The 16502-nt window shown below is 38.1% G+C and overlaps 1 protein-coding gene across 11 annotated transcripts in view; it reads right to left on the minus strand.

Annotated features, from left to right (window-relative positions):
• The window catches only part of NFIA (nuclear factor I A), a 571401-nt gene that overhangs the window by 39297 nt on the left and 515602 nt on the right, over positions 1-16502 (minus strand). The window lies entirely within an intron of this gene.

The following is a 16502-nucleotide window of genomic DNA, read 5'->3' on the forward strand; positions in this document are numbered from 1 at the left end:
CTGTTAAAGGTACAAACTATCAAGATCCTGTGTAAACCAAGCTATCACCCTGGAACCACACTTCAGTTTCCTATCCTTTCACAGTAAAGTTTTGTTGTTGGTTTTTATATATACAGAACTGTATATATATTTTGGGTTTTACATTTATATTTGAGAGCTTCACTCTAGTTTAGTGAGAAAAAAAACTCAGCGGCTTTGGTGTTTTGTTGGCTTATAAATCCAAATGTGCATTTGGTCCTTTGGTGTCCTGCAATACCCTTCTCTATCACAAACTCCCGATATTTATTCGCATTCTTTCTTTGTACTAGAACTTTTAGATAGACTCTTGCTTCATTTCAAATCTGTTAACAATGCTTGTAAAAGGGGCCAAATTTTTTGAACTAACTCTAGACACACACCATCTAAAAGATGAAAAGGGTCTTCAATTTTGAAAAAGCACAGATAACTGAGGGAATCATACCAAATCCCTTTGCCAGATTTTTTTCCTTTTTGGCATCATCTGCTTTGTTTTTGATTTTCTGTTTTACAGAAAGCCACTCGGACTTCTTGTTTCTTTTGTGAAGCACAAAAGATATCTAAAGATAAAATTTCCACCAGTTTGGCCCAAGTCCTGTTGGTCATCTTTGGTAAGAGCTAAGTCACCCCCACCGATCTGTGATGGTCACATGGTGTGGCTGTGTTAAACCAGCATGGAACAGTGGATGGACATGAGGATCCTCTAATGTCTAATAATAAGAAAGTTTTGTTGTAGTATTTGTTTTAGAAGGATTTGTCCGGTAATAGCTTTATATAAAATAATCTAGATGTATGATGTGTTATACTGTCTAGTCACATGAATCTGCTGATTTCCTTCCCAGCCCATCCAACGTTAGACTAAATTGAACACAATGGAAAAATACCTGTCGATGTAGCCTTTCTGTATGTACCTCTCACTCACTGGTATGGCAGAAATTTAAGTTTTTAAAAGTTCAGTAAAAGAATTTTTGTTAATTGCTTTATTCAGCCTATTGCTTTGCTTCGAGATGGTTTAAGAAGTTTCCATAGAAAATTATTATTGAAAATGATGGACTATAATTACCTGGTAGTGAATTTACCTGCTCCTAGGGCATAAAGAGGATGTGGGAGAGATAAGGAGGAAGCTAGTAGATGAAATAACCTGTCAAACCTCTCAGTGGTTGGTGGGGGAGGGGGGCGGGGGGAGTGTTCCTCCACACGTGAATAGAATGGGAGGGTGAGAAGGAACAATAAAGGTATGAGGAGTATGCAAAAGGTACGAGACTAAGTGATCGATGACAGATGCAGAGATCTGAATCCTAGAGAACTGTGTGTGCAGGTCTGCACTGGTCACAACAGACACACCACAGGATTTCCTACGATGCTTTTGCCGCACTGGTGACTTCAGAAACAAGCACGCTGACTGATCCCAGGATTCATGTTTTGTTTGTTTGTTTGTTTGTTTGCTTGCTTTTACTAAACCCGGAAAGGCTTGCACTCCATTCCATTCTCTATTGTTTGCCAGACCTAAATGGTGCCATTTGGAAGGTTTAGCATACAAATAATTTAGCCACTCAAAACTGCTAACAACTGGCTATTCTTTCTTCTTCAGGCATAGAGACCAACTTTGAATTCTCAATTTCAAAATATCCCAGAAGGCCTTTAATGCTTTCATAGGCATCCTAAAACTGTTTCAAAGTTTAGTCTGGTCTTTAAAACAAGGGCAACAGTGAGAGAGGTGGTAGTGTGTTAGCATTAAAAAAAAAAAAAGAGAAGGAAAAGAAAAGAAAAGAGAAGAAAAGAAAAGGGAAAAAAAAGGATATTACAACTACAAAAACCTGGGAATCTCTGAGTACCCAAGTCATCAAATGGAAGAAATGGTGCCCAGGGAAATTTATTCTATAGAAATGTAGCTTCTGGGAAAACTCAAGGACACAGGGAAAACAAGGGAAGGAAGAAAGAAAGTCTGACTCATCTTCCATTATGGTAGTTACAATAGCCAGCGTGTTCACCTACAACAGGATGTAGTTCCAGAAATGAGGTGACATTAGTTAAATTTGATTTTTTCCAAAGAAAAAGTGGAATAAGGGTGTTATACTATTTAATAAAAACCTCAATTGCAACTTTTTATTAAAACAACCACATATACCATAGCAAATCAATTATACATGCATAGTTAAGAGCTTTCAACATGAATATAAAATCAAGTAAAGGGGGCAATGTGGTAATTAATTATATACAACTGTATTTATTATGCTATTATATCACATTCATATCTTTCTTAATTATAATTCTGGCGTTATTTACAGCAGCAATAATCAAATGCTGCAGAAAGAGCTTCAGGAAATCATGGAATCCAGAAAATAATTTTCTGGGAAGATTATTATAGGCATTTTTTTGAGGATTCTGGAGGGATGATTCAGGGGCATTTGACAATTTTCTGATAAAGTCAATAGGGAAATCAATTTGCTTATATAATCTCATTGTAAAAGTCCTCATGGCAAAGATGACTATTAGAAATCAAATTATTGATTATTTGCTTCTGAAGCAGAAGCTTTGTTTGTTGTTGTTGTTTTTGCTTTTTTTTTTTTAAGCAAGTCTTCTTACCCACATGAGCAGTATCATCATGGACTATTTTCCTAATGTTATGGATGAATATTCCTATTAGAAGCTTTCACCATTTTATTGGCACTAATAAGATCATATTTTTCCTCTTTCTACTGTATTTCTTCCCATTATCCAATAGTCTTACTTTGGCCTTAGCCATAGTGATAAGTATCAAAATCCTAGACCAGAATTTGATCCCATATCCAGAAAATCCCATTCTTCTGTGTTACCCACTTACCATACACGTTGCTAATTATATAGTCCTTCACTTAGTGCAAATCCTGTCTCAGTATGGTCAGTTGGAAGGATGGCTCAAGAACTGTTCATTCTTTATAAGTAATACTTTCACAAGGCCTCTTGAGGATGCCAGAATCTATCTCTAGCGGGGACTATGAGGCGGGCATGAGGCAGTGGGCAGGACAGTGGCAGAGATTGCCCTTTCAATCTGCTCTTTACCACTGTGCAGGTAGGTGTTCCCTGGGAGAACTTAGCCTTTCTGTCTTCAGAAATGATGTAACTGACTGCCTGCAAGCCTAAAAGAATTCCTACGTTTATTGTTCCCAAGGTGTAAGGCTTTGTTTTGTTTTGTTTCTTTTTCTCAATAAGAAGATGTAAGAGATGTGTCCGGATAAAGAAATCATGATATTTCCACATAAATCCATTTTGAGTCTGCAATGGCCTTCACCTATAAAATCAAATCTGACCACGGTGTTAACAAGGTGGTCAAACTGTCTTGAACAAAGATGCTTGGAGCCTTCCTTGTTTTTGGGGAAAAAAATATGACCGAAGAAAAAGATATTAAAATATTTGTACCATTGTCAGTTGACATTTCCTTAAGTTAAAAACTGTATCATTAAAATCACCCAAATCTGACAAACTAGAAAATTAAAAGGAGGCAGACAGAATCAAGGTCTAGTTCAAATTTAGCAACCACTAAAATATGTGTAATCACTGAAAGGGCGAAAGGGAGAACATTTAGACAGATGTCTTTGCGGGGAGTGAGTGTAAAGGGAGAGCTGCCTTTTGGTTGAAGCCCCATCAGGACTCCCACAGGGAGGGAGTGCCCACAGGGAGTGCCCACAGGGAGGCTGAGGGGCTGATTCCCCTCTAGCTGAACTGCCTGAGGGGAGCAATGGCCAGCCCCCCTGCCCTGACTAGGGGGAAGTGACACAGTGAGGCACGTTGGCAGAAAAGAAAATGTAAGAGACCTGGTGAGCTTTGAGGCTCTGTATTTGCTTCCACACACAGGAAGCAATGAAGTCCCCTAAACCTTGGTAGCCTGGCCTACAAACTGACACGGAGTTTGCAGAGAGATCTGGGTTGTGTTTCATCAGACTCCAACTCTACAGATGGAGTGAACATCCCCTTTTTCATTCCCTTAAACTCTACCAAGTCTAACCTCTAGAGTGCCTCAAAGAGAGATATTTTAATATATTTAAATATTCATATTCATTCTCTCTCTCCATCTGTCTCTCTGTCTCTCTGTCTGTCTCTCATGAACACCTGCTCTGTGCCAGGCTCTGTACTGAGCACTATGGGAAAGCCAAAGGTGAGCAAGACACAGTGCTATCTGAGAATGCTAGCGTCTAGTGGTGAGAGAGGAGTGTAGAAAACGAAAATATGGTATTAAAGGTGATACAAATAAAACTCGGTGAGATGTTAAAGGACAGAAAAGGGACACCTGGCAGGAGAACAGGAAAAGCTGGGCAGAGGAAATACGGATGGCTTTTGCGACATGCTGTAAAAGATGGCGTTGGCTGACAGGTTCAGATGGATGGGGGGAGAGGGTCCCACAGGAAGCAGCATGGGCAGAGGCGTGGAAGCAGGAACTGGAGGCAGGAATCCGAGGATCAATCACGGAGGGAAAGGAGAAAAGACAGGACGGTGCAAACCACGTTTTGCCATTTAGCTCAGGAAGGTAACATGTTAAGAATCAGAAACCTGAACTATTTGAAAACGGAGGGGAAAAAGTCCATTGAAATTGTTTTTCTTTTAAGAAGAAGAATAAATAATTCATAAAATGAACAAAGTTATCAACTTCCCATTCTGAACACCACTAAGATCGCTTGACCTCCCCACACTCTAAACTTTTCCCTTCATATCTCAAGTATTAATAGGCACGTCACATGTTCCCTCGTTTTCAGAAACTCAGACATACTCACATATGGGGATTTCCCTCCAAAAAATACCTAGTCAAAAATTCAATTTCATAGACTTTAATGTGATTCTACCACCTGCCCAGGAATGTGCTAGTTATTGGACAGAGGTAATCAAAGCAAGTTCAGGAATGCAGACTTGAACAGATCCCTGTGTATTCAAGTTGCAATTTTATTAAATGTTTATCAGTGACACCTGACAGTGAAGAAAAAGTGCATGAGACAGCGTTCAGTGGCAAACTTGAAACAGTGAGATGATTAAGCACCTAATTGAAATAGTTTCTAGAATCTTAACTGCACTATTACATTATTAAAAAAAAATGAGAAGCCCCGTGAGAAAACTTTCATTTCTTAAAAAAAAAAAAATGCAGTAACTATCAGGAAATAGATTGGCTAATTTCTAAATGAAACCCATTACAGTTTAACTCAAATGAGTTAACTCAAATGAGGAACTTGAACAGCACTATTTCTTGCAAGGTCACAAAGAAATGTTGGAGGATATTGGAGTGTTTTTCCTTTAAAGAAATCTATTGGTATCGACAACTTTACAGGGCCTGGGTTAGCATTATTCATATCATTGTATAGCCCAGGAAACACATACAGCTTTTCCTACACATGATCCAGTATTCAGAGATTTAGAAATTCCCACATGATTGGCTGGATATTGTAGTTGTCATCCAGATGTTTGGAATCTAGAAGATAACCACACTGAATTTCCAGTATTTTGAATTTTTTTTTTCAACGTTTATTTATTTTTGGGACAGAGAGAGACAGAGCATGAACGGGGGAGGGACAGAGAGAGAGGGAGACACAGAATCGGAAACAGGCTCCAGGCTCTGAGCCATCAGCCCAGAGCCTGACGCGGGGCTCGAACTCACGGACCGTGAGATCGTGACCTGGCTGAAGTCGGGACGCTTAACCGACTGCGCCACCCAGGCGCCCCATGAATTTCCAGTATTTTGATCACATCTGTGCAGTTACCTCCTTCTATTATCTCTGTAAATCTTTTGTCTGCACAAACAAGTTACCAACAACAACAAAAAAGACACAGCCCTCAGGGCATGAAATTAAAACCTACTTATTGCTAGTAAATTATTACAGAACAACACACCCATAATCTTTGTTCCTGAAAAGCTAATGAATTCGAACTTTAATATATTAGCATTACTTAACATGTATGGGAACAATTTGCATGACATGTCTAATGTGCCAGTAGTTCACAAAAATCTTGAGAAGAAGCAATTTAGCCAGATGGTTTTGCTCTGCTGGCATTTCTATTTGTATTAAGGCTCCTCACAGGGAGGCAGGGGCTCTAGCTACATCATGATTTGGGGTAAAATATGCAGAAAGGAAGGTATAAGACCATTCATGTGTTCACACAGACAGAAGGGGATCAGAACACGTAAACCGGAGACGCTTTGACCTTCTGCTACCCAAATCTGTGTCATAAGCAGGCACTTTATACTATTTCTTATATGCAGTCTATTTAAACTGCCTAGAACACTGTTTTTCATAATAGCTGTAAAGGATACGAATACAGACTTGTTTCAGTTACTTTAAATTTACTTCTGGTGGCTAATCTAAATTCGAAAACTGTCATTTATTTTTATGTATACGCTGTGTGCTGTCCAATTGATAGAACATATATATTGATCTGAAGCAACAATGTACATGAGGAGGCACAGGTGAAAGTTATATTAAATAGCCATAGGGAATAAACTGGATTCAACTGGGGTTTACTAAAAAAAGAAACTTAGATCAATATATTGGATTGCTCCCTTTTGAAAGGCTTCTGCAGCCTCTCCAAAGGCAGTGTAACTCTGGAAACCTACTTCTGGGAATTTATCCTCAAAAAATACTTAAAGGTACAGATAAAGATGTTCATTACAGTATTACTTATAAAGAGGAACAAACTGGAACCACCTTATATGTTAGTGCTTCACTCATATGTTGAAGTATTTTGCAGTCATTAAACACATTTTAAAATAATAATGGCATCATGACATGTTTATAATAGGAGATAAAATGAATAAAACCAGTTTACCAAATGGTATATGTATACATATAGACACACATATGCACACACACATATATCATGATCAATTATGTTTAAAATATGCACAGAAAATGACTGGGAGATAAGCACAGAAAGCGGTTATCTCTGAAGAACGGCATTGTAAATGATTTTTTAAAAATGTCCAGTAATTTTTAATCTTAAATAAACATAAACAGAACCTGAAAACCCAAGTAACACTTTTGTTTTTACAGCAGTGCAAGGTAGGTAGAAAATGAATTTTAGAACCAGAAAATCCTGGATTGAATCCATTCAATCTCTTACTTGAAATGTGATCTTGGCAAGCCAATTAACCTCTCTCAGCTCCTACATATAAAGACTCCAGCATGATAAATATCATTTACTCACATAGGCATGGCCCTTTAAGGTGTCATCCCTCTGCGTATATCTAATGGGTTACATTTTCTACAGAAGCCATTCAGAAAGTAATCCCTAAGACAGGCTTAGCCAGCAAGATGGGAAATCTCCCAAATTCCATTATACTTAATATTAAAAGGATTGAAGAAAAATGCCAAAGGCATCCAATCGGGGACTATTGATTCCAATATCTGATTAAGGGTATTACACTCTGAGACATCTGCCTTCTAACACTTAAAATAAAAAATCCAATCAAGGGTTAATGTTATGATCAGACTCATAAGTAACTTATAAATCGGCACAACCCAGCTGATTGGTGATGTATACCAAAATGAATAGTCACACTGTTGGTACTAGTAATTCCAATTCTAGCAATCTATCCTAATGAAATTATTAAAGTTGGGGACAAAACGTATTTTCAAAAATATGCAGGAACCTATTTCATAGATTGGGACAAAAGTTAATGTTCTAGAGCAGAGGAATAAGTACAAATTGTTTAAAATCACATTTTCTAATTTTTTTATGAAATAAGAAAAGGTGTAAAATACTAATTAAGAAAATAGCATACAGAATATTATATTCAGCATGGTAGCAATCATCTTATGTATGTGTGTGTATATCTACATACAAATACACACATCAACATGCATTAAGGAGAAAATGCACCAAAATGTTAATAGTAGTTGATTATAGGAGAATATAATTTTATTTTTATTTATATGCTACCATATATATTAATTTTCTGAAGAGTATCTTAAAACTCATTTGTCATTTCTGTCATCTGAAAAAGTAAAAAGCTGAGGCAAAAGCAAGACTTGAACGGGTTATGAAAACCTAAATGAAGGGAATGACCTATTGCCTGTTCTCTCTGGTCACTCTTTCTTGACAATGTCCATCTCTTACTCCACTCTTGTTCCTCGACTTTTCACCAATTCAGTGTATGCAAGAGTCTGTTATTCTTGTAATAATATAAAAGTTCCTTATGGAGTGTCTTAGGGTTTTCAGAGGACAGATGTAGGTACAGTATTTTATCTCTAAACAAGGGATATATCCGCGTAGGGTAAGTACAAAGCATCAGAGTCCAACAGACCTGAGTCTGAAGCCCAGCTTCATCTCAGTTTCCTCTTTTTAAAAAGAGGACTAACAATCCCAATTTTGCAGATTTATAATCATAATCAAATGAAACTTAGGTAATGCTTATGAAAATACCTATCAAAGCACCTGCTTTCCAACAGTTATTTTTCCTTTGCATATTTAAACATGGTAAAATTACACTGTACACAGAATAGGAATATTTTGCAAAAAGCATTTATGAAAAATTATGATTTAAGATAGTATGTGCCCATCTGTATTCAATGGGTTCCTAAACCAGAAATAGTGGCCAAATAATGGCAATGGAGAATGCAAATGCTAACCTTACACTTAACTCCTTGCTATAGGTGAGGGAAAAAGAATCCCTTCACCAGAAAGATCACACATTTTTTGCTATCATACCCAAAGTGCTGGTTAATATAGCTAAAATCTAGATGTATAAAAATAGCCAAGATTTTTATGGGATACCCCTCCCCACCCTGAGTTTTGGTCACTGTAGTGATTAAGGTGGAAAGAAAAATTTCTGGATTAGACAAATATTTTTGAAAATAAAAAAACAATCATATTTTCTATAAAAGGGGGATTTAAAACTCAGTATTATCATTCTCTTTGGATAAGGTACCAAAGAGCTATCCTACGACAAACCAGTTTCTATCTTTCAACACACAAGCAAATGTGTATATACACCTCCTCCCTCTATGGTAGTATTCTGTACACACTTCTTAGCATTCTCCTTTGCTGACTTAACACAACCCCAAGATTATTCCATGAATTCATATAGATTTGTCTCTTTGTTTTTAAAGTGTTCCTAATGTATATAATGTTTGTAGATATTTAGGTTATTACTAATCTTCTATTATAATCAATGTTGCAATGAATACTTATACATCTGTGTTCATGTCCAACTATGTCACTTACATTTAACATTTATGTATGTAAAGATATGTATGACTCATATATACTTTCATATACATGAAAAATTTAATTGTCTTCTGAAGTGGTTGAACCAATTTACAGTCCTCTAACAGTGCAAAAGACTGCCTATCTTCCACACACTTGCCAAGACTGTGGAAGATACTTTTTGATCTTTGCTGATCTGACGGGTAGAAATACCACCCAAGTCTTAATTTGCATTGTTCTTATGCTACATGAATGAGCCATCTTTCAAATGTTTTCCATTTCTCTGTGTTTATACCGTTTCTTGGTCTTTCTATTGGACTATTGGTGTTTATATAATTTAACCCTCTGTCACATGTGTGGCAAATATTTTTCCCACTTTCATTTTTGTCTTTTTGTTTGTTATTTTTTTCCATGCATAAATTTTTGATACTCTTAAAGTAGAATTTATCAGTCTTTCCTTTCATGGATTCTGGGTTATATTTGTGTGTGTTATTTAGAAAGGCCTTCCCACCTCCAATATTATTTTAAAAATTGTTCTATATTTTCATGTGGCACTTAAGGCTTAACCTTTGTATGTTTGGTTTTTTCCTCCAGCTAGAATTTATTTTGGTGTAAGGAATTTTTTTTTTTTCCTGGACAAGTTACCCAGTTGTTTGGGTAACTTTATTGAATAATACTCTCCTTCCTCTCATATGAAATGCCACTATCGTCAAATATTAAAATATTGCATATTATATAGGTCTCTTTCTAATTCAGAAGAATATAAAAAATTGAAATGTAATGGAGATAGCAGCAGAACTGGTAGAGAAATTAAAACCAATGTGGAAAAACAAAACAAAACAAAACAAAACAAAAAATGATACCAATGTGGAAATGGATTGCAATCAAGTTCCCTGGCACTAAATAACCTCAGACATTAAATTAAAAGTAGGTAAGAAAAAGAAGGAAGTTTTGGGATTGTTCTCTATCCTATCTGTAGAATTGGTTGCAAGAATCTATGATATTATAAAAACTTGTGGAAGTTTACAGCAAAGAATAGATTTTATTGAATGTAATTTAAAAAATTTAAAGGAAAAGAATAATGGAATAGTTCAGGCGTCACTAATGAAAAAGTGTTTTGTGAAAGGAAGCCACTAACTTATTTTTTCCCCCATTTTCTCTTGCAATTATCCATTGGTTTTTCTCTGAAAGAGGAAACAGTCCTTATGTCACCTAAAAATTGTGAAAATATGACGTATCATTCACTAGCTTGTTCTGAATCCAATTATTGATTACAACAGTGTGTTATACATTTTAAGGAAAAGTGTTGGTGAAAAGGAGAGGGGTCATTATTTGGGTGGTAACTCAGAAAATAATTCTTCAAAGCACTCATCAACAGTCCAAGTTCTCGGGAGTCGTGGAGAATAATGGAAATCTGCCTTGATCAACATCTCCTATTTTTCGTCTTTTTGCTGTTTTTGTTTGATCTCCTTCCAAATCTTCTGCTCTCTTCCTTTCCCTGATAACAAGAGTTACTCTCAGAAACAGAGACCAATTCATACTGCAATATAAATGGCCAACTAACATCTTCTTCTACATTTTTCCCATAGGGTTTTCACTGCAAAAAAACACAGAAGCTTTGGGCTAATGCAAAGATACCCCATAGGATGCTATGGCCAAGCGTATGAACCACAGGGTCAAGGTGGCTGGGTGTGAATCATGACGCCGCTATACCTGGCTAAGAAACCCTTAATTAGGGTAACAGAAGTATTTACTTCATAGGATTATTGTGAAAATTAAAATAAGACAACACATACAAAAATACTTTTAAGGTGCATGGCACATGAGTAAAAAGCTCAATACTTTGTTGTGCTGTGATTAATTTCAGATAAGCAGGCAGTTGTGGCTTAATAGCAACTAGAAATCATGTCATATTGCTCTGTAATTTGTACGAAGTATGTATGAGATAGTAGAAAGAGCATAGGAAGGCCTGCATTTGAGTCCAATCCGGGTGACTATGGGAGTATGAGCTTGGGAAAGTAATATGCACTTTTTCTTTTTTTTTAAGTTGATTTATTTATTTTGAGAGAGACCAAGGCAGCACAAGTGGGGGAGGGGCAGAAGAGAGAGAGAGAGAGAGAGAGAGAGAGAGAGAGAGAGAGAGAGAGAGAATCCCAAGCATGCTCTATGGTGCTAGCACAAGAGTCCAAGGCGGGGTGGAGGGGTGGGGCTCAAAATCATGAAATTGAGAGATTGTGACCTGAGCCGAAACCAAGAGTCAGATGCTTAGCTGACTGAGCCACTCGGGAGCCCCCGTAATCTGCACTTTTTAATCTCAGCTTCCTTGTCTATAAAATCCTGACCAACCAGGACTCTTAGGAAGACAGAACAAGATAACGTATTTGTGTACAGAGTGTTGCTAACCAAAAAGCATTGAACATACATTAATTATTATACTGCAAAATTTCCATCCCCATCATAGATTATTGTTATATTCTTGGTTAACAGGTTCATACTCATTCGTATAATGAATGTATGTAAGATTCACTGTAGATATAAAAATAAATAATAAAGGAAACTTGTTATTGCATGCTTCTTCTTTAATAGAATTCTAGTTTAAAAAAAACCAAAAGTTCATGGCTAAGAAGGCATGGAGAAAAATGTTATGAGTTTTTTATGCATTCTTAAATTGAGTTTTTGTGTTCCTAATTAATTAAAAAAAAGAAAATATGCATGTTTTATCTTCCATCATAATCCAAAAGCATTTTTTTTCCCTGTTATAATTCTAGGCTATGATGCCAATCTGCAATTTCTTTTCTGGATAAGTCCATTTTTATAGTATGATCTTGGTACTAACCTATTATATAAAAATTGGATGTTACAATACAATTAAGAAAAAGAATACTGCATTTGGAATCATCATATCACAAATAGACCCAAATGTAATGAGATATTTCTCCTATTCTTCAACTGTTGTCCTCAAGACTCTGAGGACTATCCATTCAATGTATGGCACATTTGAACAGGAATCCCTTCCCAATTAATGGATGATGCACATGGAAAAACTCAGTTAACTGCAAAGAGCTTTCATAGGTATCATGCTACTATAATTAGCACCAACTGGTAAGATACCTAATAGACATGTCAAACATAATTTGGTCAAACCAAACTCTGATCCCTGCCCCTCACCCAGAATGACTCTTCCTGCAGTGTTCCCCTCTCAGTTCATGGCAACTCCATCTTTCCAGTGGCCCAGGTAAAAAACCTAAGCCATTGTTGATTTCTCTCATTTTCCCCCCCTCAACCCAATATCTAAGGTGTCAGTAAATCCTATCAGCTCTCCCTTCAAATAATTCTCACCACACCTCCTGCCCCATGTTAGTTCCTGGATTCTGCAACAGGGTGCCACCTCCCCTCCCTGTTTTAGTTTTCTCTATTAGACCTTATGGTCCCTAGGTTACTAATTTACTTATACTTTGATTATTGTTTGTCCACAGGGAAGGAGACTGTTTTGTTCACTTTTGCATCCCTTGTGCCTAAAATAGCAGCTGCAGGTTGAAGACACTCATTATATTGATTAAAAAAAAAAACAAACAAACAGCCTCTTAACTGGTCTCCCTGCTTTAATTCTTGCCCCCTACAATCTATTTTCAACAAAGCCTTCAACGTGTTTCTGTTAAAAACTAGGTAGTTATCACTTCTCTACTTCCTGTCTTGGTAAGAGTAAATGCCCAAGTCTTTACAAGGGCCTACAAGAGCCTACATTATTTACCTCACTCCCAGCTCCCAGACTCATCCACCTTACCTTTGACCTTGCCTTCTCCTACTTTTGCTTCCTCATTCTGTTCTCACCACCTTGGCCAGGTGTACTGGCTGTTCTTTCTGCTTGAAAAGCTCTTCCCCCTACAGCCTCATGGCTCATCTTCTCACTTCCGTCATCTCTTTGCTCAAATGTCCCCTTCTCAGACAGGCCTTCTCTGCCCACCCTGACAGTCGTCCCCTACCTCCACCACTCCTGACTCCTATGTATGCCGACAGACAACCGACTTACATCACCCTACCTTTTATACTCACTATTTTTATTGACTTTCTTCCCTTCTGTAATCTGAGCTCCACAAGATCAGGGAATTTTTAAAATCTCTTTCATTTCCTGCTCAATCCTAGCACCTAGAACACTACTTGGCAAGTAGGTGATGGTCAATTACTATTTATTGAATGAACGAAAGAAGCAATATTCTCTCAGTAGGTATCTAAACCCACCAAAGGTAGTTAGCGGGAACAGAACACATCCATTGTGAATGACTCTTACGGGTTATCCGTATTTGTTATGGTATCTGAAAAAGATCTGACATAGTAGTACATCAATCTTTCTCCAAATAACTGTTAACTCTACCCCCATGCCCCTGGTTTTGTTTGTTCTGTTTTGTTTTAGGGCACTAGTAAGGATTTCTCCCATTAAAATGTATTTATTTCATAGGCAAATTTTTTCCCAAATCTGCCTTACCCATGTTTTTCTGGCCACAGCTGCAAAGTTGAATATTTGATGCCAGAGGCAACTGATTAGGTTAAAATACATACTCTGCTTTAGGCTGGCATCCATTTGTATTTCATTATAAGATGATATTAAAAATTATGCCTTGGACTCTTAACTGTCTACAGCACGGCACATCTGTCACCCCAGTTTGTCCTGTCAATCTGCCTAAGAGAGTGGGTATAGCAGCCAGTGATACTCCCATTAGCAGATAAGGGAGTTTGAAGCCCAGAAAAGTTGGTAATATAGGAGACCCTTGGCATGATTTCCTACTTGTATTTTGAAAATTTTATCTTACTGGAAGTCATCTCAAACGCCAGGTAGAAAAGACTGTCCTGGGTCATACAATTAGTGTTTTTGAAAAAAGCCTCAATTTCCAACATGCTATTGGGATCTCGAACATCTGTACTTAATACCTTGTCATGATATTTCTTCTTGCTAAAGTTGAGCTCTAATAAACTGGCAAAGATAAACAGGATCCAACCACCCTGTGATTTTAATTTCTACGAAAGTACATAATTTATGAAACTATATTTTTTGCCCTAAATTTTTATTCAGTGGTAATCTAATTTTAGACATCCCCTCCCCCCACCAGGCTGGTTTCTGAAGAAAAGCGCTACCTTCCTCCTCAGATTTAAAGTACCAGACTATTATCCCTACTAAATAGAAGTCACCCTCTCCAAAATCATCTTTAGCTAAGACTCTGCCTAGACCAAACTCCCTCCCAAGTGCTCCTGTAGAACCCAAGCCTTTGTCCCAGCGTTGTCTCCTGGGAACTACCCATTTGCCAGCTGTCTCCTTCCACAGGATCCTACATTTCGGTAGAGCAAGGATTAACCATCTCTGTATCCCAAGCAGCTAACACAGTCCTTGGCACATGATAAGTGCTTGCTATATGAAGGATGAATGAGTGAATGAAAGAAGGTAGTCATCAAGATGCATGCTGAGAGAGGGGGAAGCGATTTTACTCAGATATTTGTTCCCTTCTATATCTTTGTGGCCTCTTTCCCTCTGATCACTTTCTATTTTCTAGACTGTAGAGTTTAGAAGTAAAAACCAGACATGACTTGTCCTGCTCCTTTCTCTTAGGAAGACAGGGGCTGGTAGGCAACATGCAGCCATCTGGACCTCCGAGCTATCAGCTCTAAACGGGAGGGCAGACCCCACTTGGGAAGGCCTGTGGTGGTCAGACATTGCCAGCCACTAGAGATCGGTCTGTGTAACTCAGGGGTTCAGCATTAGGAAGCACATTTGCTTACAGTTATCAACTAAATTCTCTGATAGTAGAAGCGATAGTCTGGTCTTCCTTATGATTTTTTCTTGTATTTTATTTATCAATTGGTTCAGAAATCAGGGCATGGAAGAGGAGTTTGTGCGTGTGCCTGTGGTGGCGGGGGGTGGGGGGGAGGTGTTCCTTAAATGTCTTCCCAATGTGGACCAGCGGGCTTTGAGATTTTTAATTTGAAAGGCTCCCCTCTGCTATAAATTACATGTCCTCCAGCCTATCAACTGTCTTATCAATAAAGGAGAAGATGGTAAGGCGAGCTATTGCTGTGAAACAACACATTCTTGTGAATTCAGCAAACCCCAGAAAAACCCAGAAGCAAGTCATGATGATAAAAGCCTTTCTATGCCACCAGTAGAACATTTTATTTTGCCTACATTCCTAGAATCATATGGTTCAAAAGTATTAAATTACCTATATCAAACTTTTGGGCTCTCTCTCCTGATATCCTCCTTTCCCCCCAAATCTTTAAACCCTGTTCTAATGGACATGCAACCATATGAATTAGATCCGCCAGGACCCCATCCACGCTTCTTCACATAATGTTGAGGGAATGCTTGAGGCTGGGCATGAGATGATGACAGATACCTTCCTATACAAGCCATTTGATTTAATCCATGGCGTGGAATCCAGAAGTATGGACCCAAAGGCATCAGCCTGATTTAGGGTTGAGTAGCTATATGTGTCCCATAGACATACTTCATCCCTACCCAAGCCTGGAAACTGCACTAAGAGTTTTGGCAGATAATAAAAGACTTCAACAATTTATTTCGCGGTGGCGCTTATCATGGCAGGTTTCACACAACCCTGCCAGGCAGGTATCATCACCCACATTCTACAGATGAGGAAACAGATTTGAAGAGACACACAGCCAGTAATTTAAAAGGTGGGGGGATTTGAGACCGTATCTTCCAGACTTCAGTAACTGCACATGGTATTCTGATTCTTCCACAGGGCCACAGGGGTCCCCTCCCATTGCTGGAAAATGTACTGTGAATGCATGGGACATTGATAGTGGAGAGGAATATGTGTTTAAATGAAGAGGAAGAGTATTACTGGTAGGCTTTTAAAGTACTGTGTCATTGTCCCGTGCAGAGAGGGAGAGGGTGAACAGAAAAGTGGTGCACGGAGGGATGTACGGGGCACAGTAATTATGTGACTACCAGTCTGTAGGCCGTTATCCCCCGTGACTAGATTTAAATAGAGTTTGGGGATGGTGACAACATAGGCTTATTTTTCCTCTCTGGCCCTTTCCCTCCTGCACCCAATATCATTATGTCCCCCAAACTGAAAGTAAGGAACCTAGGAGGTCTAGATCATCCTTTGTTACACTCATTGCTGAGGTCTACAAAATATCCCTCCTCATGCTCCTGTCTATTCAACTTCTGTAACTGCTGCTCAAGTTCTCGATCTTAACATTTCTTTCCTGGTCTCCTCTCATGTTTTCCTCAATGGATTCCTTGCCTCCAGTCTCAGCTTTGAAGACCTCCTTGGAGACCTGCTCTCCTTAGCATTAGTGTCACAATT

The sequence above is a fragment of the Panthera pardus genome, unplaced genomic scaffold (genome assembly GCF_024362965.1).
Source record: "Panthera pardus isolate Hobbes unplaced genomic scaffold, ASM2436296v1 HiC_scaffold_11, whole genome shotgun sequence".
In the NCBI taxonomy this organism is placed as follows: Eukaryota; Metazoa; Chordata; class Mammalia; order Carnivora; family Felidae; genus Panthera; species Panthera pardus.